Below are 27,633 nucleotides of genomic sequence, written 5' to 3'. Positions count from 1 at the left end.
TTTATATAATAATGATTCGTGGAGAGAAGGAACAGGAAGGAAATGTTCAGTTTGATGTATTACACTTTTGGCCAAGCCTCCTTTCAGATCATTACAGGAGCCCCTAAGTAACAAGGTTACTTCAATCGTGTTTACTGCGCACCAATTTGTTTGAAGCTTTAGCAGCTTCAATACTTAAAGGTTTCCGCCTGAAAGGTACGTCTGCAGTGTCATTCTATTGTGCTGCATCTTGACTGTGTTTGTCAACTTACAGCGGCTTTGTGTTCAGTCCAACAAGCAGCATGACTGACAGACAGATATAGTCGCAGACAGAGAAGTTCCCGTGCTTCCCTCTCCATTGATAAGTCTGTCTTCATTCATGCTTTAAAACCTCAAATCTGTTGACTCCTGGTCTGGCTCCACTCATTATGTCCGTTTATTATATTTGGCACAGTCTGTTTTATTTTGAAAGTCACTGGGTGTTCTATGTAGTTTTCAGTTGCAACTTCCTGTCCCTAACCTGCTCGATCTTTTCTACGCTGACTTTATGCGTCGCAGCTCCGCTTCGGTCAAAAATAGAACGGCTGCGTATTACCTACAACACCACCAATAAGCCACGCAGACGTACTGCAAAAGAACTGATCCAGTGTAAGTTGACAGATCGATTTGTATAAAACCTATTTGATTTGTTGCCGTTAGGTAACAATAACAATAATTTTTAGAGCTTGTCATCTTTACTTTTTAAAAAAATATATATAGTTCAATTTATCATCTAAATCTTGGTGGGTCTTATTTCTGTTTCTTCCCTTTTTTTCATTTTCCTTTTATTAACTTATCTTTGCCTTTTCCACAATTTCAAGGTGTCATCAGCTATTTGGTTTGCTTTGATGTTGCATTGTTTTGTTTTTTTTTCTTCGTGTATCATGTGTGATCACTTGTATTTCTTTAAAAAGTTGAGGACATTTTTAATTAGTCTGGTGGCTTGACTCTTGACTCCTCCTGACACACCCTTCTAATTTCATTTTATAATGAGATCTTATTTCATTTCAAATTTGTGCAAATAAACTCCTGTCCTCCCCTGAAAGCACTTGAAGTGCCGTGATTTGTTTTTGTTTGACAATATAAATATAGGGATTCTTTGTCAAAAAAATATTTTCTACTTTTTTTCAGATTCAAATTCTCCATTTGAGTCTTTGTTTATAAACCAGATTTGAAAAAAGTTACCACTTTTCTCCAGCAGAGGGTGAAATGTTCCTCTCTGACTTGCGTGATGAGCATTTTATGGGAAAATATGGCTCCTGATATAGTCTGTAGACTTTATCATCATCATATAACTTTTTTACATGGTCAGGTGTTAAAAAATCAAACTAAGAGTCACAAAAATTGTAAATATAGAAGAATCGCCATTTAAATTGAATCAGCACCCCAAAAATCATACCAGAATTGACTCACGAGAATAGCATATCGTCCCAGCCTTAAAAATCACAGACCAGGTATCGTACCCACTAGAAAATCATGGCTTGTTGTGTCAGCTTTCATACTATTGCCTCTCTGTTGATGCTTGTTTTGTTCTTGTTGCTTCATCCACATGTGTGTTATAGAAAAGGAGAAAGATCTGCCTGGCATCACATCCTGCTGTGTGTGGTGACAAACTTCAGTACTGGAAAGCATCTCACTCAACCACCGACCTCAACAGCACCAAAAAAAAAAGAAAAAAAGACAGCACTAAGAGGCAACGAGTGAGTGATTTCCAAAAACCACTGACGACAGAACCACATTGACCTGCAGGGACGGGATCAGCTACATGACAACAGAAAGCAGCAGCAGCAAGAAGAGCTCTGGAGTGTTTACATCTGTATGTTTGCGCTGTCTGCACAATGCACAGCTCCAGATGATTCAGTGGTCATCTGATTGTCAGGAACATATCTCACAGTTGCATGCAGGAAATGTCATCACTGATTTATCTAATATTAGGCTGCAGCCACCGTGTCTAACCAGTGCTTGGCATGGAAATGGATTGAACTGTGCGTTCAATAACTCAAACCATCCGTGTACTAATGTTTAGTCATGCATGGAAAAAATTTTGAAAAAAAAAAAGGGAAGACATAGACCGAGAGACTGGAGAACATACTCAGGGAGTAAGTGGTTTAAATGAGTGAAGTTTGGGTTCAGCACTTTGAGCTTTAAGGAAGAGTGATGAGAATTTTTCATACTTGACATTTTAATAACAAAATGATTCATGCTGCTAATGCATGTTGTCAAAGTTGGACACAGTTCAAGAAAAGAAGTGGAGCAAAGTCATGAATGGAGCTTATCGCTACAAGAAGTCTGTCTTTATCGACTCCCTGACCACAGGCACTTATCAGCGGACAGATTTTAGAGTTCTGGCTGGAACTCACTTGGCAGAGACTTCCTCTACATCGACCCCTGCCTTCCCCCTCTATGTCCTCCCTCTGCTGTCTTTATGTGGTGGTTTACAGGCAATCCAGGGCGTGTAAAGAAACCAAGCAGCTCATAATTGCTTCATTATCTTTAGAGGCAGTTATAATTGAAGGATTCATCAACAGATCATAAGAGGTAGCAGAAAAGGATGCTTAAAATGTGGCTAAAGTTCCAGGTTCAACTGTATTTCAAACCTGATGGCAAAAGTAAAACATTCAAGTCTGAGGACACATTTATGCAAAGGTGAGGGGTCATGGGTAGTGAGCAGGTGGTTACGGAAGCAAGACCCTGTTGTGTATTATTTCATATTTACGTTATTTGTCTTTGTGTTTTTTTTTAAAGTGTGTCCAGCTACCTAAACATTTGGTTCCAACTAAATTAGACCCCCAAGACGGGCCATCAGTTCAGACTGATTTTTAACATGTCAATCTACAAATCACACTCCAAATGTTTCAACCAGTTTAAACCACACACTTCAGGTTTGTAGTAACGATTTCAGAGACCTTGGATCTCACAGATTCTTGCGATCAAGTCTGACTTTCAGAGGAAAAAAAAATACAGAAAGTGATTGAGCTGAAACATCCTGTTAATGACGTTTCCCACTCTCTGCTCCTCTCAGTGGTTATTGCAATATCCTCTTAGAAGCAGTCCAATAAGAAATCATGAAAATTGATAATGTTTAACATTAGGAATAAGAAAAAGTAATTTATTAGGACAAGCCCTGAATTGGGCAAATAAAGCCCCAAATTTGGCTTGAATTCACCCAGTGTGTGGCCAGTGTATGTTATAAGATGTAAATATTTGCCCACCAGGGGAGCCAGAGTCAACACATACCCAAAGTGCTGCTAAGCAGCTTCATGTTTCAGTCAGGCCTGGAAGTGTTAACTTTTGAAAAAGTTTATTATTTACGATTCCAAATCAGGGAGAACTGAGACCTTCAGGAGCCGTACAAAAGTCCAATTGACAGTTTATTTGGACAGATAATTGGTTAGGGTGAGTGCTGAATCAGGTCTAGCCCCTGATTATTTTGGGAGGCTTTTCCAGCCCCAAATCTAGCATAAATTGGAGGGGTGGGAGAACAAACAAAAACTGATATATCAGGGTTTTTTTTCTTTGACAATATCAAAATCAGGATTCTTTGTCAAAAACCTTTGTTTTTTTGTTTGTTTGTTTTTTCAAATTAAACTAATTCATTTCAGTCCTTGTTTAACAACTGGATTGGGAAAAAAGTTACCACTTTGCTCCAGCAGAGGGTGAAATGTTCCTCTCTGACTCACCTGATGTGAATTTTATGGGGAAATATGGCTCCTGATATAGTCTAGGCATTTTCATCATCATTTAACTTTTTCAAATGGTCTGGTGTTAAAAAAGTAAACTAAGAATCGCAAAAACTGTAAATATCTAAGAATCGCAATTTAAATTGAACCGCCACCCCAAAAATCATAATAGAATAGAATCGTGAGAAAAGCATATTGTCCCAGCCCTAATAGATTGTCTTGTGTGTCATTTAGTTGAAAAAAAAACGTGAGGAGATAGTGTTCCCAGCATTTTTTCATATTTATATATTTTTTACTGTGATTTTTCTGAACAGATTTTTTTGGCACACCAAGGCCATATTTGACACAGATGATAGGGATAACCTCCTCTTCACAGTCAAATTACTAACCACTGTTCTCCTACAGCTCAGTTATGCACATAAACCCAACCTTTTTCCTCTATTTAAATTCTGCATTAAAATTAATGACCACCGCTCTACAAGGTCATAACAAAAAATCCATGCTGGTTCCATCTTACCTTGAGGGCTGCTGGTGTGAACAAAACCACACCTCATATTTTGCACCCAGTCTCCACACAGTTAGAGAGCTGAAGTGCAGTAACTTTTAATATCAACACAGCGTTGGATAAAATAATTCATGCTGAATCGGTAACTGTTTGAGATGTTTTGCTGTATGGTATTTCAGTGTTTATCAGTCGGTGATTAAAGGTTTTTCAGTGTCATGCAGGCCCAAAGGAGATAAGCAACTCCAACATGGAAATGAGAGGGGAATGGTAAACAAACTATTCTGCATGCATGAGTGGCTCATAGAAGAAGCTCATAGAAATGCTGTTCTTGTTTATTGAGCATCTTCTCTGAAATATTGCTAAAGTTCTCAAGTAGCTATTTATAGCTTCTGATAAACACAAAAGTATGACTTGCTCCAACGACACTAGCATGTGTCCTTGTAAATTTGTTGATGTCTATAAATAAAGATTATGATGATAACAAGTGTTAAAATCTATTTAAAAACCGATATACATATTTGAGCTATAAAATAACGATCACTGACATGTGAAGGACAGAGAGTCAGTGACAGGGTAGGGGACAGCCAAGGCTCACTGCTGTGTTGAAGTGTGACTTGCATGGTCTGACTCAACAGAAGAGCTGCTGGAGCTCAAACTACATCATGCAAATGTAATTACTGCACACATGGTCTATCAAAAATATCTTCTACTGTTGCTGCTGCCTCTCCATGGTCATCTTTTCTCACGATTATGCTGCTCTTTCTCTCTGAACTACCTCGACAATCATCTCAGATTGATTTTTTTCTTCTTTTTTCACCAATATTGATATCCGTAATTATCAGTTATCAGCCATAACAGCAGTATTAATATTGGATATTGTTATCCGCCAAAATTTTCATATCTGCTTCCCTATTGAAACCCCACCTCCTGCCCAATGACAACTGGGATAGTCTCCAATGCTCCCTGCAACCCCAAAACAGGATAAGCAGGAAGAAAGAAGGAAAGGAAGGAGGAAGGAGGAAGAAGGGTAGGAAAAAAGGAAAAGAAAAAGAAGGAAGGGAAGGAGAAAAGGGCAGAAAATGCAGGAAGGGTTGAAGGAGGATGAAAGAAAAATGAAAGGAAGTATGAAGAAACAAAGATAGATAATAAATAATAAAGAAATTAGGGAAAAAAGGAGGAAAGTAGGGATGTCCTGATACAGATTTTCTGACTTCCGATCCAATCCGATTCTTTTATGATAATTTTGCCGATACCGATCTGATATCGATACCTTTCTCTGATAAATCCAGTACTTTGTTGGGTGGTTCCATTGTAAATGATGAATCATATTTGTTGTTTTAAAGAGAAGTAATCCCACAGCGGACATGTTTGCAATGTTGTTTGATTTGCAGCAGCCGTAAAGCGTGACTGTACTGAAAACATGTGAAAACTGGATCAGTCCCCATGGCGTAATGAAATCTGATGCTATCCAACCCTCCAAAAATGCCATATTGGGCGCAGATACCGATCAGTGTATTGGATCTTCCTTCGAAGGAAGTAGAGAAAAAAAGAAAAAAGGATGATGGAAAGGAAGACATCATCATCATAATAAATAAGAAACGGAAGAAAAAGAAGAAAGTTTGGGAGAGGGGAAAAACAGGTTGGATGAAAGAAAGGAAGGATGGATGGAAAATCTCCAGCCAACAATAAAAAGATGTTTGTAATTCTAGGTGAGGCTGTGCAAACCCTGACCTAATTACTTATTACCAAAACAACACTTAATTCTCCCTCAGTGTCCCCAGAAGTCTTCAATGTGTTTCATGCTACATTTATGTAAAATACGGCCTCCAAAGCCTCGCAAAAAATAGGGCTATCTTCTGATTAAACCTTGTCCCATGGGTGGCAGTCCACATTTAATCCACCTACATTTACACAGCAGTGAAAATGTCCTTAAGTTCCATGACGCACAAAAATGAGACTACATCACATGCACAGGGATCAGGGATTTTCCACGTCACGTCTAGCTGTTTGTTTCCTGACACAGATTCAGGACTTACACTATGATGTGTCCAAACTTCAACGTGGAGTTTCTTACCTAAAGTGAACTCTCTAACCCCTCAAACCCCATGACTCATGCCAGCTTTGAACACTTCACCCGCGGCTAACCCCAAGTGCTAACCCACCATTGCTTTGATGGTACAATTGATGCCATGATGATTGTTGTACGAGGAGAAGAAGCGGTTTGCTTCCCTTTGTGTCAGCAACTTTTACTGGAGCTGCGGCCAAATCCTCCACAAGACACGCATGCACGCATACACCACCAGCAGCTTTTCAAGAAGAATTACACACACTGACTTGTGCACAGCATGTTGCCAGAACAAAAGTATATCCAAACGCTGATCTCATTTAAAAAAGACCACATACAAACAATACAGAAAAAGCTGGAGCTCCACAGGGGCGCAGAGGATTTGCTCTTATAATCACATGTTGCATTATGCAAAAAACAAATCCACCAAGAGCAGATTAAAGCCTCCTCTTCTCTTCAGGCTTTCATACCTGAAAATAATAAAAGACACACACAGAACCAGGAGGCAACTGGGTTAATGAAATTTGTTCCCGTGCCTTCGAACGCGACCAACAGCCAAGTTAAAGATCCAAATGGAGATGTAATTCTAATTGGGAGTGATGCTCCCAGCAGACACGATAAGAGCCTGAAATGTGGAGTCATTGTGCCAAGAGAAGACACGCAGACACAAAAGGAGCACTGTTAGATGTAAATTAGCCATCTTAATTTCCTGGAAAGATGTACAGATGAACATGTATGTCTAAGAGGAAGCCAAGAATGACAAACGCTGAGGGAGTTAGTGAATTCTGCTCCTGGCACATGTTAAAAAGGGAGACTTAGTCATGAGGGGATATTTGGGGTGTTTTTCATGTGGGTGTAGAGGTGATCTCAAAAGCATTACATCTCCCCCATCAGTCCCCTTTTCTCCACACATCACTCTTTTAATTGAGGTGGGGGGTTCATCAGAGTGCTGCAAGGCTTCTTACTGAAGTCTATCTCCATCTCCCTGCAGTTACCATGTAATGTGCCTGCTTCAGCACTTGCCTTCCCACTACAAGATCATTAAACCGCCATGCCATTCATCATCTGTGATCCGCTGCTAAGAGCGACACACACCCAAGTCTCCTTTCTCTGTTTAATACACTCCGGTTTCAATGTCAAACTCAGCTTAAAATGAGAGCAGAGACGAATGAGGCTGATGTAAATAAGAGCTCTAAGAGTGGATATTCCTCTTTAGCCTGCCACATTCACATTGATGGCTTATCAGTCTTGCGGCAAATGACATAAAAATGCAGATTCATACCATTTGAGTGGTGCAGAGTGGGGATGTTACACATTAACACATTAGCATGAGTCAGGCCTGAAAAGGGTCCATTTTACACTCTGATACTCTGACTACACATGAGAGAGAAGTCTGTCCGGACTCTGTTATCGTTTTCATGCAGCTTCAAGTCTATTTTCATCTTCTCCTTTCTTGTAGCTGTTAAACTGGAGCTTGTCCCTGCCATGTAGCTGGTATTTCCAGCATCAAAGTAAAGCTCTGGTTGTCAGTCCTGTCAATCAGAGTGGATGTAAAGAGCCTGTTAGTCAGCACTTCTGAGCAGCACCGGTGTGTAATTTCAGATTGCATCAGGGCTCAGCTGGTTCTGAATGAAACTGAAGTTTGCATGGATGATGGAGAAGTTTTGAGCTTTACGCAGACTCTTTAAACCCAGATACAGCTGAAAGTCCTCCTGAGACAACTCACAACACAAGCAGAGAAGCAAATGGCTATTATCTGATGCTGATTTTAACTTCTGGAGTTGATATAGCGACTTGTTTCAAGGCACAGACAGCAGCTAAGATAAGTAGAAAAGCACTCAGAAAGCACAGACCTCTACCAAGCATATTGTCATTGTCACATAACACTTTAGTCCTACTTTAATGTTATACTCCCTTTCAGCAGACTGTCTGCTACAGTTTGGTGTTAGTTGCAGGTTTGTACCATAATTTGTTACCTGACAGTGTTGAAAATTATGATGACCCAGTACACATTTCATATTCCAGATCTTAGTATCCAGAATAATGCTAGGGTCTGGATCTTTTACATCAGTCAGAAATGATTGAGACCTTGTCTTCTGGCCATTTATCGTGGAGTTATATACACATATGGTGAAAACGGCCCTATCTCACAATGATAAAGAATCCTTTAAAAAATCCTGGATCCAGATGGTGATCTGGATCACCTCCAAAATTTAATCACTCCTTCCTTATCCCATTTTGAACATTTCCCAAATATGTCATCAAGATCCGTTCATTACTTTTTGAGTTATGTTGTTCAAAGACATACAAAGAAACTCTCCCAAAAACATAATCACCTTGGTGGAGGTAATTATAATAAAATAAAACAAACCTTTGTATATCACCTTTCTTTGAACAGCCTACAAAGTGTTCTATATCAATATCAAAATTGTGAGATTCATAAAAACAGAAACTAAAACAAGAATTATAAAGGTCACTGAAAAAAACATTGAATAAATGGGCAATTAGTCCAAAAAGTGGCTGATCCTGCCATAAACCGCTTTTACTTCTGCTTTCTTTTCAACATTGGAGTGTGGTGACTCCGAGCACATTATCTCAGTTGTAGCTAATAAAGGTTGCCACAGATTATAAAGTAGTTATTTCAAAGAATAGAGAGGAAGCACTTAAGGCCTCTGCTGGGTGCCTCGTTCTGTGCTTCGTGGTCCGAGATTTACACTTAGCCCTTGTTTGGGTTAGTTTGTCAAATAAGTTATTCAAAGGAACTCTGGTAACTGTAGTTTTCTTTGTCTGAAAACAACAGCTTTGATTAGAGTTTGATAAAGGTAGAGCCAGGCTCTAGTAACAGGTGAGTTGTGTCAGAGCCAACTGACTGAGCCAGGATTACAGGGAATCATAAAAGCTTGAAATAGACAGTTTACCAGAAAAATATGCTAAGTTATGTCAAAATGTAAACATTTAGACACGAAACTAAAATTTGTGTATGGCCATGGTGAAATGTATTGTAAATGAAAGTTTCAAAAATGTAACATCAAGAGTTATATCACCCATCGTACATAGATCTGTAAGTTCCATGTGACTGAATCAGGATAAGTTTTATTTGAATATTTGGAGTTACAAAGCACATTTTGGGTGTTCGGACAGTTTGGGTTAACAGTAATTAAATATCTGGGCCAAGACTTGTTTTCTTTCTTTTATTCAATGTTTGGAGACCAACAGGATTTTTCTGTATTTCTTTCATATCCGCCTGATTAATTATAAAAAGCCAACTTGTCAGTAAATGAGAGCCAGTGGGTTCAAGGACTTCTTTTAAGCAAATTCGGTCTCGTTTTTTATTTTTTATTTCTTTTTTTTTTTTCATTTTTTCATTATATTTTTCTTGTTTCAAAAAAAAAGTCATTTGTTTGTAATAAGACCCGCAACTAAAAATCTGATCCTTTGCCAGCGTATTCTGCATTGACAGATCTGTTCACAGAGATGTTTTTTGCCACACATTAAGATATTTCTCCTTCATACCACAAAGTCAACCACCAAATGAGATGGGTAGAATCTCACATGGAAACCAAGAAACTTTTAAATCCAAAACTTTCTCCAGCACCTTCATTTTTAAAAATACTATGCAGCTATCTTATCAGTTGGATATGTAAGGGCCAAGCTCAAACACAAATTCTCCTATTCTACAACATAAATCAGCATTTAAATACTAAAAAATACATCATCAAAAATAAAGGAGCATGTCTTTCATAGTCTTAGAATCATGCTTACACTTGTAAGCTCCACGTACAGCAGACTGCCAACGTGTGGGATTTTGTGAATCTGATGCTGGCAGAGAAAACACTTTGATGGACCAGAAAAAGGTTAGAAATACTGTTCGAAAGAGGCTGTAGCAGGGTGAATCAGATTAAGTCAGGTCTCAGCAAAGCAAGGGTGGAGGCTGTTTAAATTTAAGCATCATCAAACAAGCAGATTGGGATTCTTGACATTTATCGCAGTCTGAAGCTCTTCTTGTTCCAAGCACTGACTCAAGTCTTGGAAACCAGCCTTATCATGAAGCCAGGTTAGTTTTTCTGAGAGTTTTAATCAACATATCCTTTTCATCATCAATGTAACACCTAGCAACACTGCCCCCATTATATACAGCATCTAAATACTGGAACATACATGTTAATAGCTACAGGTACTTTGTTTTGATGGCACTTTTGATAGTTTCTGTTGTATTATTACACCCTTGTACAAAAGGATGAGGTTTCTAATTTACCTTAATGGTAGTTTTTCTGTGACCTAATCCAAAAGAGGTGAGACTGTGGCTCATTGGTGGAGTCAGTCATCTCTCAGTTTAAAGGCTCAATCTTTGGTCCCCTTGTCCACACTGTTGTCTCAAGCACACCTGATACAACTGGGATGTCCCAATACAGCAGCCGTAAAGCATGACAGTGCTGAAAACACGTGAAAACTAGATCAGTCCTGATCACATAACAAAATCCAATGCTAACCGATCCTCCAAAAACTAGCCATATAAGGAGCTGATATCAATCAGTGTATTGTATCGGGACATCCCTAGATACAACCACTAAGGGTTTCATCAGGTATATGAGGTGTCCATGAGATAGAATAAATCTAATAAGAATTTGTTGATGGTGATGTTAGAAATATAGCTAATTCAAGAGAACTCCCAAAAATTTTAAGAGATTATCAGCCTTCAAAGAAAGGAAATGGAAGCAAAATCATTTGACACACACTCAATGTCTCTGATACAGTTGGAAACTAGGGATGGGCATTGAAGCAAAAGAGCCACTCAGTATTTGCTGGTAACTATTCAAAACTTATTAAAAGATCATCATTCCCCCCAACCCTGCCGCTGCCCACCACTGCCCACCCACATATACGCAACTGCCAACTTAACACTTTGCCAAAATGGAAAGGGTTGTTATGCTCTACACACTGACTATCAAACTTACTTCTTGGGTGTCAAAGTCTACGACTGACTGTTGGTCTTTGCAGAGTTTGTACTGCACCTCATTTTCGTCTATTTTTTTGAAGGTCCCGCACTTTCCCTTCCATTTTTGAATGTCTCATCATTTTTGTTTTGCCTGTAAATGCTCCAACCTGTTAACTCCTGGTCTGGCTTGATTCTTCATGATAGTTTGTTGCAGTGGTCAAGTTAAACTCAATCAGGTTTGGACACTTTTTTTTTACTTTGAAAGTCATTGGGCATTTTAGATGGTTTCCATGCAAACTTTCTGTCCTGCTTGACCTGATTTTTTTAACTTGAATTGGAATATTCAAAAATCATTGCCAATCTCCATTGGAAACAGAGTTTGCAAGTTTAAAGTAAAAAGGACAGTGGCTACCTGGATGTGGCAGAAAGAGAAAACTATCAAAACGCCACCAGTATCCTGAGGAGGTAGATAATCAAAAACGCTCAAGCGACAGCAAAAGACCTGCGGCAAGACTTGGTGGAAGCAGGCACAATCAGAATCAGAATCAGAAGGATCAAAATTTCCTCCATCTACTGTGGTGTCACCTGAGGAAGGATCGATTGAAAGTCCTAATGTGATGGAGTCTAAATCTTCACCTTTCACACCTTCACTACAGTCTCTCATTGTGTTAGAGGATTTATCCACAGCTTCCAGCTCCTCAGGGACACAGTGCGCTATCTGTCATGACAGGTTCATTCAGCATCCTCAAAGAGCAGCTTCACAGGCCATCAGTGTCATGAAGCTCTTTGCCCTGAACGCTCACGGGTGACAAATAATCCTCCGCCCCTACTCTCACTGTATCGCTCATTATCCCCTATTCTCTCTGCTTAAACATGCAAGCCTTTCCTATCATCAGAAACAGAAGAAACAGTCATTTATTTCTGTCTCTTTTGACTTTCTGCATGAATTACACTTTGCTTTTGACAGTTATTCTCTCTTTTGTAACAGTCGTCGATACTGACTCTCTACTGGTGTCAAAAATGCTGAGCATCCATGAGAAGTTTGTGAACTGAGCAGCTTTTTATAGGTCAGCCTGAATTTTCTGTAAGTTAGACACAGATGCTTGGCATGGCAGAAAAATATTTGGCTATTGATCAGCTGAGAGGATTAGAGCGTCCCTCCAGGTAGGACTGACAGTCTGATTAATCAGATGAGATGACAATGGTGCTAATTGATGCTGATGGGAGAGCATGTCCCTGCTTTCTATCAAGGCTGCTGAAGACTCATCTATGGGGATTTTTCTCTAATTTGATCTGACACTGTAAATGAAATATCTTCAGCCACCATTGATCTCAGTGAAACGAAACCCTCGTGATCCAACAGACACGACCCAAGGGCAAGGAAAGAGACAGTAAAATGAAAGCTGTGACATGAAAGAGGAAGGAGGACTGTAAATGAGGAGACTGAAGATGGGAGAGGGGGGAGAGAAGCTGTTAACTTTAACATGGAGTGAGGAACTGACGTGAGGATGGGAAGTAAGAAAAAAGTACAATTACAGAGAAGACGACAGATCTGTGAAGGAAAAGAAGAAAGCAGGACTGGAGATAGAAGTTCAGGACAATCAAAGCAGTCGAGCAGACAGAGTGAGAATAGAGAAATAAATGTGGAGACCAAAGCTTGGAGATGGGGTCAGGCCCCTTAGGGTTCCCTGAATCCACCCGTCTTTGTCGTGCACCACAGCAGGTTGCTCGCAATCAACTTCAAGGAATAATAAAGCCCTAGAAAATGCCAGTATCCCTTACAACTTCTCAAGGCTCATGATAAGTTGTCTGTCACTTGTTTTCTGCTTATTTCAGGCAAGATACTTCTAGTGATTTCCCTAAACTTTTTTTTTACTAATTTTATTTCTGGTTTTAAATTGTGCTGTTTTGGCATTGTGGCCAAGTGAAGAAGGGTAGACCTTCAGCTGCAGTTGGGCATAGTCTACCATTAAAACATAGGTACATGACAGTTGATAAACCCTTATCAGACCATTAGGAGAATACAATGTCCATTAAACCTGGCTTGAAGGAGGAATTTAGGCAGATGGGCGCGTAAATTGATGTTCCAGAGAAACCCAGCACACCGCTGATTTGTTTCTCCCTAAACTTAAATCCCGTCATATCTTTAGGATGTGTGCATACAAGAGTTGAAGATTTTCAATGCAAACGCCAATAAAGCCTTTTTCATATCTTAACATTCAACATTTTCCAGACAATTCCAGATGCTTCCTTTCAACAAACACAACAGGTGGAAAACAGAAAACACACAACTGAGGGAAGCAGTCAGGAAAGTTAAAAAAGTAAGTATAAAGTTAGGGAACAGTCACACTGGCCATCTGTCCCTTTTTGTCCAAGTGTACTGTGCTCAGGTACAGACAGGTACACTTGCAGAGATGACAACCATTTTAAGAAATGGCAGGGCTGTGTCAGACCGAAACCACTTAGCATAGACCAAAAAGTAACTAAAGCCGTGTTCCTTGTGTTCTCAATGTGCTCACTCTGATGAGACTGTGCTTCTTGAAATAGATGCTTTATGATGACGTACGCAGGGGGCAATAATGCTTACGTCTGGTTCTGGTTTTCCAGAGATACTTTTTCAGTCAGACAAAAGTTCAAAACTTTCAAATGTTCCTGAAACACAATCTTCAACTGTGTTTCCCCTAAAGCAACTTTCTGAGGACAAGAGATGGATACCGAATTAGGTACTTTTATAGGTACCGACCAAATTCTGTCAAAAGTACCGGGTACCGATTCACGTAAAACCAAAAGGTACCACATTTAGGTACCTAAATGCATCTTTGTGACTGTGAGGGAGTGGAAGAGTAGGTGATTTTCCATGCTGGACATGAACACAGCATTGCAAGGTTATGCATTGTAGAATAATTATATTACATTAAATTAAATTTTATTATTAAACAAATTTTATTTTTTACCACATAAACACAAAAAAGTACCGAAAAGTGGTACCATCGAGTACCGGGACTGATTGCCAGGTATTGGGCATCAGTACCGTATCGTACAAACTATAGGAGCATCTCAATGGGATTTTTTTAACCATCAGCTCTTGTCACACACCCCTGGCGACATGGGTCAGCCTCAGGCATTTTGGTGCCAGTACTTAAGGAAAGTAGCACAACCTACCTCCACTGTATCATTTCAAATTTCCAACTGTGAGCTCAGATTCAGAGCCAAATGAAATTAATCCCTTCAGATAACTCGGCAAAAGATTGCCAAGATGTGATTAATCAGCACCACTGGGACTGCAGACTTATTTAACACAGAAACCATCAACATTTCTCATGATTGAGTTCAGATGAAACTGAAGAATCTGTAAACAAACGTTACCAGTGCATGAAACAGGATCTATCAAAAGTTCCTGGGTCTTTTTTTACTACTTTCCACAAGAAGAAGGGACTTGCTGGTGAGCCTTGCACCACTAGATGTTTCTGTTTGGTTAAGAACCTTTTGACTTATCTGATCCAGCCTTTCCATCTCAATGACAGCACCAACAATATCTAAGGGCTGTTCAAGGGTTGAGTCTGAGAAACAAACTTGTGGCATTCTCAGTCAAATGTACTCTTGATGCAAACAGGAAAACTCAAATACTCTTTGAAATCACAAATGTGCACTCACATACTGAAACGTTTCAGTCAGTGCCAGAGAAATGTTGGGGTTGAACACTCAGCCCTAAAGCTGTGATAATTTCTGAAGGCAACCAAGTGAAGGTTTGATCATCACAAACAAGAAAACAAAACACCAGAGTTACAGAGAAGATGATCAAAGCCAAAACCACATCGAAACAGGCTGAGGCACAGTAAAGACAGAAACCAGAGCACATAATGTGACACAAAACCCAAAAAGACAATAAAATCAAGACTTTAGAGCTCAAAGCTAAAAACTGTGTTTTTTACTGTCAAAAAATGGTTTGGGTTTTAGACGGACCATAGAGAACATTTAAAATCTATTTAGCTTAAATAAAAGGACTTTTATGGGGAAGTCAAACTGTTTTGCTGTGGGAAAGAGTGAATGCTGTCTGACACTTCACACAGTATAGAGAAAACTACCAACAGCTTCACAGTCACATTAGTGGTACATAGATTCATAGATGTGAAAGTTAGGGTGTTTGAGGGTATGATCACACTGGCCGTTCATACCATGCTCAAGCACACTTCAACCCTAAAGTCCAGTTCATTTGGCCAGGTCTACCCCAAATATGCTCAGGCACGGTACACTTCTCTGCTTTGGCACTCTTTGGAGAGGTGTGCTCGGTACATTTTATGTACGGGCACAAGCAGGAGTAGACAATGAGGGTTTGACTGCAGCACGGTGTTGAAGGGCAGTGTGACCACGCCCTATAACTTCAATCTACTCAGAGAAAACAGTGAGAGCTTCAGATTATCTACAATAGTTCAATTAAAGACTGTGGTGAGTGACAAGACTATCATGCAAACAGACGGTCATTGGATCGAATTCCACTGCCTCTATTTGTTTTTCTTTCTGTACCTGTTTGAATTATTAAAACCACAGTTTGGGTCAAAAATGGAAATACAAGGTGAGCCTTTAAGTAGGAATGTCCCGATCTGATACAGTGATCAGTATCAGTCTTTCAATATGGCTACTTTTGGAGGATCAGATAATGCCTGATTTTGTTTCGTGATCAGGACCAATCCATTCATGTGTTTTCAGCACTGTCACACTTTACTGCTGCTGTAAATCAAACCACCATCCGCTATGTGGGACTACTTCTCTTTGGTAAGCAATGATAGTAAAACAGAGTCTTGCAACATTTGTAAAGTGAGTGTTCCTCGAGGAGGTACTAACAGGGTTCACTGCAATACAACAAATATGATTTGTCATTTCCAACGGAATCATCCAATGGAGTACGGGATTTATCAGAGGAAGGTATAGGTATCACATCGGTATCGGATCAGTATTCGATCAGTATCTGCAAAACGTATCATGAAAAATTCTGAAGTTAAAAAATCTGTATTGGGACATCCCTACCTTCAAGCCACCATGTAATGGGATTCATGCTGAGGCTGAAGATGGTTTCAGGATGAAATCCATGTCTTCAGATCCTCGATGAAAAGCTTTCACACTGAGCCTATTTTTATACAACGGCATCTTTCAAATCCTTTTTTAGTGCATAATGTACAAAATTAGTACATCTGGCACTGAAAAGGTTTACAAAGGTAGAACAGGTGGGAGAAATTGTTTTGCTTTTACCTGTGTGGAACAAAGACTTGATTCACCATCTGAAACTAGCACAAGCCAAATGAATTCAAACACACTGGACCGAATATCAAAACACCACGGCCCTGTTAAAAGCGCAGCCTGACTTGGCAACCGCACAGCCTACCTGCTGGCTTCAGCGCAGCCCTCAACAGAGCTAATGACTTCTCTTGGGCTCATCAAAGTGCTTACTTAGGCTGCTCCATTCACCCCAACACGGCTGCAGAGTCCTGGCACGCCACCACGCCTGCTCCCGGGGTCTGATAGCGAGCAAGGCTTAGACAAATCTCTGTGGTGGGGTTATTAGTGTTCTCCCTGGGGATCGAATTCAAGTCTGCAGCTTCTGTATGAATGAATGACTGAGAGGGTTAACACTATGAATGGGCTCTCAGCCAGATCTGGTCTTAGTCTGGTCCTGTGGGAGGGGACACAGATGCCACAGCATCTCACTTGTTACACCATCAAGGAAATAACTGGTGCGCCTGACTTGGGCGTGTAATTCAATTAGGGCAATAAAGAAGTAAGCAGTTATTATTCTCTGGAACAAATACAAAGAGGATGAAAAGAGCCACAGCTTCTTGCAACGAGTAAAATCAATAGAAGAAATAAAAAACTCACCATGTCCCATGAGTTTACCTTGATCTAATTATGTCTTTTTTTGCCTTTGGTGTCTGTAAAGAGACTTTTGCTGTATTTTTTACACTAAATGCGTTTACAGAAGCCCTATATAATGACTATGGATGCGTTTCTTTTATTGGTTCCTTATCACACAACTCTTTATGGCTTCATACAGACAAAAATCAATGCTGCAAGCCAGTGAATCTATTATTGAAACTGTTCCAGGCGTCCATGAAAGCAGGCTGTGAGTGATACTAAACAGATCAAGATGAGCCCTAATCCACATCTGAGTCTCATAAAAAGCAGACCTTAGACAACAGCTTCCTTTCAAGGTAATATTTCAATAACACAAATGATAAAAACCTATAGGAGCATCCTCCGCCTGAAGGTATCATCCAGACGTTGTAAAGGGAGCAGAGGGCGCGGTGATGGATGGAGGTGGCCGTGCTGTCTGGGAGTCTGCAGCCTCACATAAAGTTTGTCATTATAAAGGGAGGCAGACACAGAATGATAGCACAGAGGAAACTAAAAAACCTCTGGAAGTGGTGTGCCCCTGCTTTTTGTGATCCCAATGTAGTCTTAAAGCAAGTTTGCATCGCATAGAGCAGTTTGGAATCAAAACATCTTAATAAAAACCAGCTACAGAAAAGCACAATACCGGTTGTCGGAACCATGAAATGGTTAACGGGATCTATTTTATGCCTACAACTATCAAACAAGTGAGAACAATCTGGGGAAGATGCACTTAAGTGTGCCTTCATTAATCCTCATCACTTTACAATTCATCTCTAACCTGCCTGGTTGATCTGAGAGCACCTTGAAGAAGTGCTTTGTATATTTACAACCCAACAGAAACGCTCCTTTAAAGCAGGTGCAAGCTTGAACGAAACAACCCACGACGTGCATTATCCGCTTTAGCCTTCCTCGTTTGTGTAGCAACAGAAAAACGAGTATCACAATCACATGCTTCTCGCTGTAAATTGATGCTAAATGTTCTTACCTGGCGTGGAGCAGCTGAATAAGGGAGGCTGTCTTTCCACCTTTCCCTCCCTTCACCGCAGATCTTTAATCACACACGTAAACCAAGGCGGCTTTAGAGAGCTCAGCGCCGGTAAAGAACAGTTTTATGTCCCTGTAGAGGTGTTCCTGGAAGGCAGTGAGAGGACGGATGTCAGCCTGGGTATGTATGGGTGAAGGAGCCCCGCTCAGGATGAGAGGAAGCCTGCAGACCTCGCAGCGTCAAGCCCGAGTTGGCGCTCAGCGGGAGAGTGCAGCTGCTCCGGCGGACACCAGGTGGCGGTGTGGCACGCTGCATCTGCATAAAGGAGGGGAGCACAAAAAGAGACCCAGAAAACATCCATCAGAGTAGTTCTGCATGGGTCAAAAACAAATCACAATAAAATCACAATAATCTGTTCAAAGCCTTTAACGTGGGGTGGGAGCGCAGGAATAAAGATCTGTCTAAACAAAAATGCTGATCACCTACTTTTCAGCATTCTTTGACTTTAGACATCCATTATTGTTATAATTACTACAATATGAAAATTGATTTAATATTTGTAAAGTGGTTGGATTTCTGCACATCTTGTTTTCTTTAAATAAAAATCTGTTTTTCCATTAACCCAAAAGACTTAGATCCAATGTGATGAACTTAAAGTGATATTCTTTGATACTTAAAGCGCAACATTACGATTAACAATAAGTGGAACTTGAGGCACACTAAGTTTACAGCATTGCTTTACATTTAAAGATACAAATATTTGCAAAGAGTGACATAACTAACTGTACAAAATTAGCAGGATGAGATTCATCGGTCTGAAAAATTATCCTTTCATCAGCTCAGCCCAACCATACCAGATCAAATTTTGGGAAACAACACAAATACAGACAGTTTAGACCAATTTTTAAAATGCAAATCCTTGGTTTACTTTACCTTGGTTTTTTGAGTAAGAATGAGGGAAAGAGGTGGGTCTTGGCCTCTTTGAAGACAGTTACAGAGTGTCTACAAGTCAACTCAACAATGACCTTATACTGGCATAACTTGTAAGTTTAATCACTTAAAAATAAAGAGTTGCAAATAGATTCACACTTCAAACATACTGATGGAGAAATAAGCTATCCAGACCAAAATCCTTTTTTTCCAAACCAGGCTTTAAACATGTTTATGTCTTCTGCAAATATCATAATTTTTTAATCTGTGTGAGTGTAGCTTCCAGTGTTTTTGCAGCAAGCCTCCAGTGGATTCTCAAAGAACTGCAGTTACAAACACTCCCCCAAAGGCTTCCTATTCTGAGGTCAAAGGTTGCTGTTGGACAGGATCAGGTAAGGCCAGCCACACACCAGATGACTATCAAACAACCTTATCTAATTAAAAACTTGGAAGAGCACACATTTTAAGACATTTCTGACCGATTTTTAAGATGTTAATTCTTTTGATCACATACAGTCGCTTCCACAGCACAGATACACCACAAACTTTACGTACAGGGCAATGGACGAGATCTCACAGACGCTTGTTTTAAAGGTAACTGTACTGTACCACTGGAACATTATTGATCAAATTTTTCCATCATTGTGAAAAGTTGAAAACAAAAGCAGACTTTTTTCAAGGCTGTCATCTCATCTTCCAGGTGCTCAAAGGGATTAGTAATACGTGCAAGAGATTACGAGTAAAAGATAATTTTCCCTTTATTAAAACAGTAAACAAAAATACCACCCTTTACCTTTAAATAGTACTTCCGAGCATTATCTACTTTTTATTAGCATAAGCAGTTTCCATATACCACCTTGGTATCCAGAAAAATCTGACGTTATGGACTCAAACACATCCCCTCTCCCCCTCTGTCTCTGTTTCTCTAATTTAATGAAGGAAAGTGAGTGGTCAGTGTGATCCCTGCCTCTCCAAACACAGAGATGAGTCTAAACCAGGGGTGATAATGGTTGCCAAGGGTGTGTGGGGGTAATTATCGCATTTTTGTTAGCACATGCAGTATGTGTGATTTCAGCAGAGCTTATTAATGGAAACTTTACTGAGTGCCTGGCAACTATCACTGTCATGTCCTGTCTGCAAATTTAGACACCAATCAGCATCCTCCTGTATTTCCATCAGCCAATCAAAAGACTAATGCAGAATGACTGCATGTGTTTGTTTTGTGCCATGTCTTTGTTTCTTTTTGATGTGATTATGAGTATAAGCATAAGCAACTCTCTTTATGCAAGTGACACATGGAGGAAGTTCAAACCAGCCACTTGAGCTGCAGTGGTTTCACACTTGACAAGTATTGCCACAATCACCTGACTAATATGAACAATAAAAGCTGCAGGCCTAGCCCTACAGATGTGTATTTTAGGGGAAACAAGGTATGGTTCTATTTCTCCTGAAAGCTCTGAATGTAAAATAAATCTGAGGAGTATTGATGACCGATTGACAAAACACTCTTCTTTTTAACTCTACATTTCTTTGTTCAAGATATTTTCTTACTGGATACAAAGCAACGAGGTAATGTATTAATTTGTAGCTATGTCGCTCTGTTGTTTGAAAGGTGACAACAACCAAACTTTGTATACTCAGTTGGTAGAGTAGTTTAGTTTCATGGCTGGCCATATTTAACAGAACTCACAGCTCTTTGAGTCTCTAATTTCATTGATGTTTCTTCTTACTCAGCTCTGTCTTAGTCCACAGGGAACACAAGGAGGTTGAGGGCCCAATTGTAGATTCAACAAAGTTTTTATTTAACTTAACTCAAAAGCAAAAAAGAATCCAAAAAGTCTTTCAAAAGAAACAATCCAAAAACTCACAGGAAGCACAAGGTCCGAACACGGAGGAACTGCAAAAAGTGACAGCGACATGGACCGCAAACACAATGAACTGACAATGAGCTCAAGAAACGCAGAGACTTTATAGACAGGGGGGTAATCAACGCAGGTGTGGAACTAGACACAGGTGAAACTCATGAGGGGCAATCAAACAGAAGGGAAACACGAGAGGAAGTAAACCAAACACAGGGAGCAATGAAGTGAAGAGGAAACACACAACAAGAATAAGACCATGTCCACACGTAGCCAGGTATTTAGGAAACCACATTTATTTGTATATGTTTACGCTTGTCGTCCACATAAAACTGCAGCTTTAATTCACTAAAATAGATGGTTTCTGAAAACTCCAGTTTCATGGTTTTGTGTGGACGCTGGTAAACAGAGTTTTTGGTTCTCAAACTCATTCTGATTGGCTGGCATGGGTTTTACATCAGGAAAACACTACCAAATATGGGTTTGGTGTGCTTGGAGTTGCACTCACCAGCAGATTTACCCACTACGTGTGGACGAAAGTATTGTTTAAAACAAAAGGGGGGGGGGGGTCGTTTTTGAAAATATGTCTGGACATGTGTCCACATGTAGCTTAACATCACTAAAAATCTTGTTTTCTAAAAAAAAAAACTCCGGCCAAAGTAAAGATTTTGGAAAACTAAGGTTTGTGTAGATGCCAGGAAACTGAGTTTTTTGGTTCTCAAACATTACAGTCGAACAATAGGTTTTATGTCGAAAAAAAAAACACTGCCAAAAAATGGGTTTGGCATGCTCTGAGCCATACTCTCCAGCTGATTTGCCCTGTGCATGTAGACAAAAGTATGTTTAAAATCATATGAGGGGAGAATATTTTCTAAATACCTTGCTACATGTGTACAAGGCCTAAGATTAACAAAGGAAACACAGAAAAACACAAGACAAGAATCACAAAGAACAATTAAAAGAAACACCAGAAGACAGAAACATAAAGAAACCCAAACCCAGAAGTCAACGAAGCAAACCAAAGACCAAGTCATCACAAGCTCTTTGTGCTGGTCAACTATAAACAATTCTTCTCCTGGATCTTTGCTCTCTGATGCTACAGGGATCTTCTAACATTTTTGTAAGCTTGTCAGCAGGAGAAGGGGACTAGATGTGGTGTATCTTCTTCCTGCTGTTTGACTTTATATCCGCAGGTAGTCCTTGTGTTGTCTCTATTTTTCAGAATGAATAACCACTGAGGAGGGTTTTAACCAATCAGAATTAAGATAAGTAATTAACTCAGGAGCTGATTAATAAAAAAGCCGGGTAATACACATTAAACATGTTTAAGAAAAGAAACATCCATTTCAAATGACGCCCTTATCTGTCAAAGATGAGCTGGTGCACCATCTGCCACTCATAAAGCTTTACAGAAAGGAGCTGAAGGTCAGGGTAATGGGCTGAAACAAAGCCAACATGTGTACATAAATAAGAACAAGCAATGAGGAGAGATGTCATGAACAGAGCACTTACACTGTCTGGGCGTCATTCATTTCAAAAAGTGCCATTGGAGGGAGGAGGAAATGAAGCTTGTAGCATTAAACAGTGAATTGATTTGTGTTTTCATTTTCTCTTTTTGTCCCTGAGTTTGATTTGTAATTTGAAGGAAATGTACGATTATGAAATATTAATGAGAACATGATGTTTTATGTCTTCACTCTTCAACACCCTGAAATGCAGATTTATTGACTCTCTGATATTAGAAATAAAGATTTATTTCTCTTCCATTTCTCTCTTCTCTTATTTTTAATGAATGTAGATTAACTGACATTTAAACGGTGTCAGTGGGTGGAAGAGAATCATGCTTTTGAGACTAGCGGAGACGTGCGAGTTGATACAGCCTGTGCTATACTTGTGCTGACTGTTAAATCATGCAGGCACTAACTGGCTCAGCTTAGAGATAGGAATGCCAAGTCCTTCACCTTCTCCTCCTCCTCCTCCTCCTCCTCCTCTGCTTCCTCCTACACCGCCTCTCTTGGCACTCCCACAGCATTGAGCTTCCAGAAGATTTACATCACGTCATATTATCTTAAGAAAACTGGAGTATTTCTGCACAAAGCAAGAAGACAGGTTTGTTTAAATAGCAAAACAGCAGCAACCTTTTGACCGTGCAGTTTGCAGTAGGCATGGTTCACACTGCATGTAAAGAAAAGTCAACAATAAATTTTCTTTCTTTAATGTATATATCTTCTAGAGAATAGAGACTTTGTGTTCCTAACCCTGTTATGTCACTACAGAGGTCACAGTCAGAGGTCAAAGTCAACAGGACCTCGTTTGTCAAAATGTGACAGATTTGCCCCCAAAGTTTCTGCCCTCTTCCCTTCACCGTCCACGATTTCTTCTTCTTCATTTTCTCCTTGATTTAATGTTTTACTCCCCCCTCCTGAATACAAAGAACCCGTCATGTTGTGTTTACTGGTAAACTGCCCCACCTTTTACAGACTGCAGGTCTGTTATGAGGCTACCAATAAATCCTGCAGGATGATGTCCTGCAGTAGAATGAAGTCCACATCTGGCTGAACGATTCTTTCTCTGTCATTTTTCTTCTCCTTCTTCTTCTCTTTGTGATCCACTTTAGCTTGTTTTTATACAGAATCACTTTTTATGGATTAGAGAATAGAGCATCCCAAAGAGCTATAAAAACATATTGAAAATTTGGATTTGCAATAAAGCCTTAAACGGTTTCAACACCAGCCTTTAGAAAAAAAATTAAAACATTCACCAGCTCTCAAAAAAGAACCTTCAGGAGCTGAGTCTTTGTATCTATTGATGAAGCAGCTCGGACTGAAGGTTGAAGGTTGCAGGATTTTAGTGCCTGTGGGGATAAATGCTGCTGAATATATGAACGTCCCATGATGCTCAACAAAGCCTTTGGGACCAGACCCATGCTGCACCTGAAACCCTGAGAGCCTTGTCACTAAGGGCTTTACGTGTTGAAGGTCAGCTTAACACGACATAGGTCTAACTTTGCTAAGTAACTGAGTGTGACCCCAGTTTGCCGCATCTTATCTTGAACAAGAGTATACTGTGGGATGAAATTGAACAGTCAGCAATAATTACCTCCGCCAAGGAGGTTATATCTTTGGGAGAGTTTGTCTGTTTGTCTGTGAACAACATAACTCAAAAAGTAACAAACAGATCTTGATGAAATTTTCAGGAAATGTTTAAAATGGGATAAGGTAGAAGTGATTAAATTTTGGAGGTGATCTGGATCACCGTCTGGATCTAGGACTTTTTTTTTAAAAGATTCTTTATAATTGTGAGATAGGGCTGTTTTCACCATATGTGTATATAACTCCACAATAAATGGTCGGATTTCTCCGCAAAACTATAAGAGACAAGGTCACCATAATTTCTGACAGATGTCAAAGTACGATCCAGATCCTGGCAATATTCTGGATACTACGATCCAGAATATGAAATATGTACTATGTCGTCATAATTTTCCAACACTGGCAAATAACAAATTATTGTTCAAACCTACAACTAACACCAAATTGTAGCAGACAGTCTGAAAGGGAGTATAACATTTAAGTAGGACTAAAGTGTTGCATGGCAATCACTCTATGCTTGGCGGAGGTCTTCGCTCTCTGAGTGCTTTGTATGTCAAAGATGTGTTACCTGTAGTCGCAGGTTTATTAACCTCATTGTACACACATGGATCTGTTTAGCTTGTAGTGGAAACAGGCACTTACACAGTTACTGTCCACTAAACTGATGTCAGTCTAAATGATGCTTAAGTTACAGTTGTTTAACAGCCCTTCCCTCTGAAAAGACTACTCATGAAAAACAGCTGAGCACAGGTGAAATATGAGATAATTTAGCACATTCAGGTTTAAAATATTGGACATATTTTTTCCTTAAAGGTGTTTCTTAATTCAGTGTTTTCCAAAGGTCTGATCTTGTTGTGGTTCGATCTCTTTAGCCGTAGCTCTCTATAATCCAAGGAACTTCATGTTTCCTCTGATCATTTAAATGCAGCAGACAAACTGGCCTAATCGCTGTTAGGCTCCTAAATCTACTTTCCCTGCTGGTACCCATTATCATTTAATGGACTGCTCCCAAACTGCATCTTCAAAGCGTTATCTCCTCCACTCACTCCCAGATAAATCGCAGAGTCTCTCTGCTTTGGAGCACCTATGGAATATGCACAGGTCACCTGGAAACATGTAGCCAATGCAAATGGAGTAGTAGGAGTAGGTTGCTATCTCAAGTATAGAGATCAGAGAGAAATGCAGCCAAAGGACAGATGCTGCATGTCTATCAGGAAAACTGTAATCAGTTATAAGTTGCAGATGACATTTTACTCTGAAACATTAGCAGTTTTGGCACTATTTGACTGGGGTGTGTGTGAAAACGAAATACATAATCAGGTCTGACTTTGTATCCAGAAAATGGCACTCAAAGATAAAAAAGAAACTACTTCAATGCGTAGAGCACGCTGCATCACATTTTAATGTTTTTTTCACTCATTAGCTTAAATGATGCATTTAAGGAAAGGCAGTAGGACAGTGCTGGTTTGATTTTTTTTTTAAAAGAAAGAAAAAGTTCAAATTAGTGTAAAAAGTAACCAGCTCATGTGGATGGCCAGTTTTAAAGAGTTCATCACTGGCAGTGAGTCTGTCTCGAGAAGAAACTTGAGCGGACACTCAGCAAACTTTTCCTGCTGAGTGTCCGCTTCAGACTGGCTCTAGGAGTACCAGAGCCCATTTCAATAGTGTTGATAGAAAAATTTAACAGCCTGGTACTTAAATTTGCCTCCTCCTTAATGGTTCTTGATGATGATATATTTCAAAACTTTGTATCAAAAACAGATGGGTGTTTTACATAGACTGTATAATTAATGGACGTAGTCTCCCAGACGTCACCCATCTGTTTCTGAAACAGAAAACGAGGCTAATCAGGAATCGCAGCCATATTGGTGGTGGCAAGGGCTTTGTGTACAGCTATTGGGCCCCTGTCAGTCACATGAGCTGAGCTGTGCCTCTGATTGGGTGAGCTTCGAGCTCAATATCCTCTGAACCAGTGTGTGCCGATAGTAAAATTAGCGACTCAGACAGGAGACGGTTTTTGAACCAGGCTGTAAAAAGGTTAATTTCTGCTTTGAAAAAAGCTTTTTTTGGCTTGGTGTGTATTTGACTTCCGCTACTTCTGGAGCCAGCCTCAAGTGGATACTTAAGAAACAGCAGATTTTAGCACTTCCGCATTGTCTCATATTCTTAGACAGGAGGTTGCCACTTGGTGTCTTATTTCAAGTTATTTAAAGACAAAAATTAGGTCTGAATTCTTTGTAACAGATAATATAAAATATCTGCCAGTGGGGCAAGAGAAATGTGCTTAAGATTAGAACAATATCCTAATGCAAGAAACTGACACATGTTATTGGACATTGAGTTAAGAACTGAACACAAATGTTTACCAAGAAGGTTCCCATGAGCAAAGAAGCTGCATTAGTGTTCTTGGACCTTATCTCAGGGAAGTAAAATTTCTTCTCATTTCTTAACACGCCTCTTTACTCTCAGTAGTTAGAAAATAAATTGGATGAAAGCCTCTGCACCGCTGATATCACAGTCAGTTCAGTGGAAAGCCCACCTTTGTGAGCCAACTCGTATTTCATTAAGTACTTAGGTCCATCTTGTGTCTCCTTCAAAGATCAAAGAGGATAGTATTTTGCACCTCAACGGCTGCTGACTAAACCTCCAATAAGTATTCAAACCTCACTTTATTTATAGAGCTCCTGTTTTAAATCAAACCCCTAAATGCTAAAGGAGAATCCTAATCTGTTTCATCAGCCAGACAGCCTTTTGATGATTTTCTGAGAGGTTTGGTTTCTGCAGCAGCTCCAACATCAGCGGTGGTTAAATTTCTGCTTCAATCCACATCAGTAACACTCATCAGCTAGGATTAAAGCTCAGTCGATTTTATTGAAGTGCACCTCAGATTTTATGTTTGATACATGCAGAACTGATGAGGAGTCAGCACTGAGTCAGTGTGGTGGTAGTTACAGGTAGACGCATGGTAACATGAAAGAGAAAACTGATCAGCTACACTGGTTATTAACGCTTTTAAAGTCAGGTCTGCATTTTCAATTAACCTGCACAAAATCATTTCCATTACAGCTGCAGAGCTCATGTACATACATGTATCTCTACTGCAGCAACAACATGAGATGAAAGTATTACTGTTTTAGCCAGAGGTGAAAAAGTCTGGATGAATATTTCTGCTTCTGCATTAAAAATGTCAACCTTGGGAGGGTTTCCCATGCACGCACACACACACGCATACAGATACACTCCATCTTTGACAAATATCTCCCCAATACACACCAATTTAACATTTAACATGCCTGTAAAAAAGGAAATGCCTGTGTTTGATGTTAATCTTTAAGGGGTTGGTAAGAAAAAGTAGTCCTGGTTGATTTTATGTGGTGGTGGTGGTTTTGTGGCTGTATGGTATCAGTGGGAGAAAAAATCACCACATGATATGTGGGATTTTTTCTTCTTCTTTGGCAATATCGAAATCAGGATTCTTTGTCAAAAATAGATTTATTTTCAAAACTCAAATTCTTCATTTCAGTCTTTGTCACTTTTTTTCAGTCTTTCCACTTTTCTCCAGCAGAGGGTGAAATATTTCTCTCTGACTCAGTGATGTGCATTTTATGGGAAATTATGGCTCCTGATATAGTCTGTAGACATTATCATCATCAATTCACTTTTTTTCCATGGTCTGG

General features: G+C 39.7%; 1 protein-coding gene across 2 annotated transcripts in view; it reads right to left on the bottom strand.

Annotated features, from left to right (window-relative positions):
* The window catches only part of nav3 (neuron navigator 3), a 526,882-nt gene extending 505,943 nt beyond the window's left edge, over window positions 1-20,939 (bottom strand). The window contains exons 1-3 of one of the 2 annotated variants that reach the window (XM_074698218.1): window positions 20,874-20,939; window positions 18,306-18,390; window positions 18,076-18,221 (exon numbers count right to left, since the gene is read on the bottom strand). The gene's annotated coding sequence lies outside the window, so the exon portion shown is untranslated. Of the gene's footprint in view, window positions 1-18,075; window positions 18,391-20,873 lie in introns of both variants that reach the window. The other variant, XM_074698217.1, reaches the window with a different exon arrangement.
* Between the last annotated feature and the right edge of the window lie 6,694 nt (window positions 20,940-27,633).

This window comes from Halichoeres trimaculatus, unplaced genomic scaffold (assembly GCF_033239565.1).
Source record: "Halichoeres trimaculatus isolate MK-OKI-2021-1 unplaced genomic scaffold, fHalTri1.1 fHalTri1_scaffold_21, whole genome shotgun sequence".
In the NCBI taxonomy this organism is placed as follows: Eukaryota; Metazoa; Chordata; class Actinopteri; order Labriformes; family Labridae; genus Halichoeres; species Halichoeres trimaculatus.
This window is presented reverse-complemented; position numbering and strand designations above follow the sequence as displayed.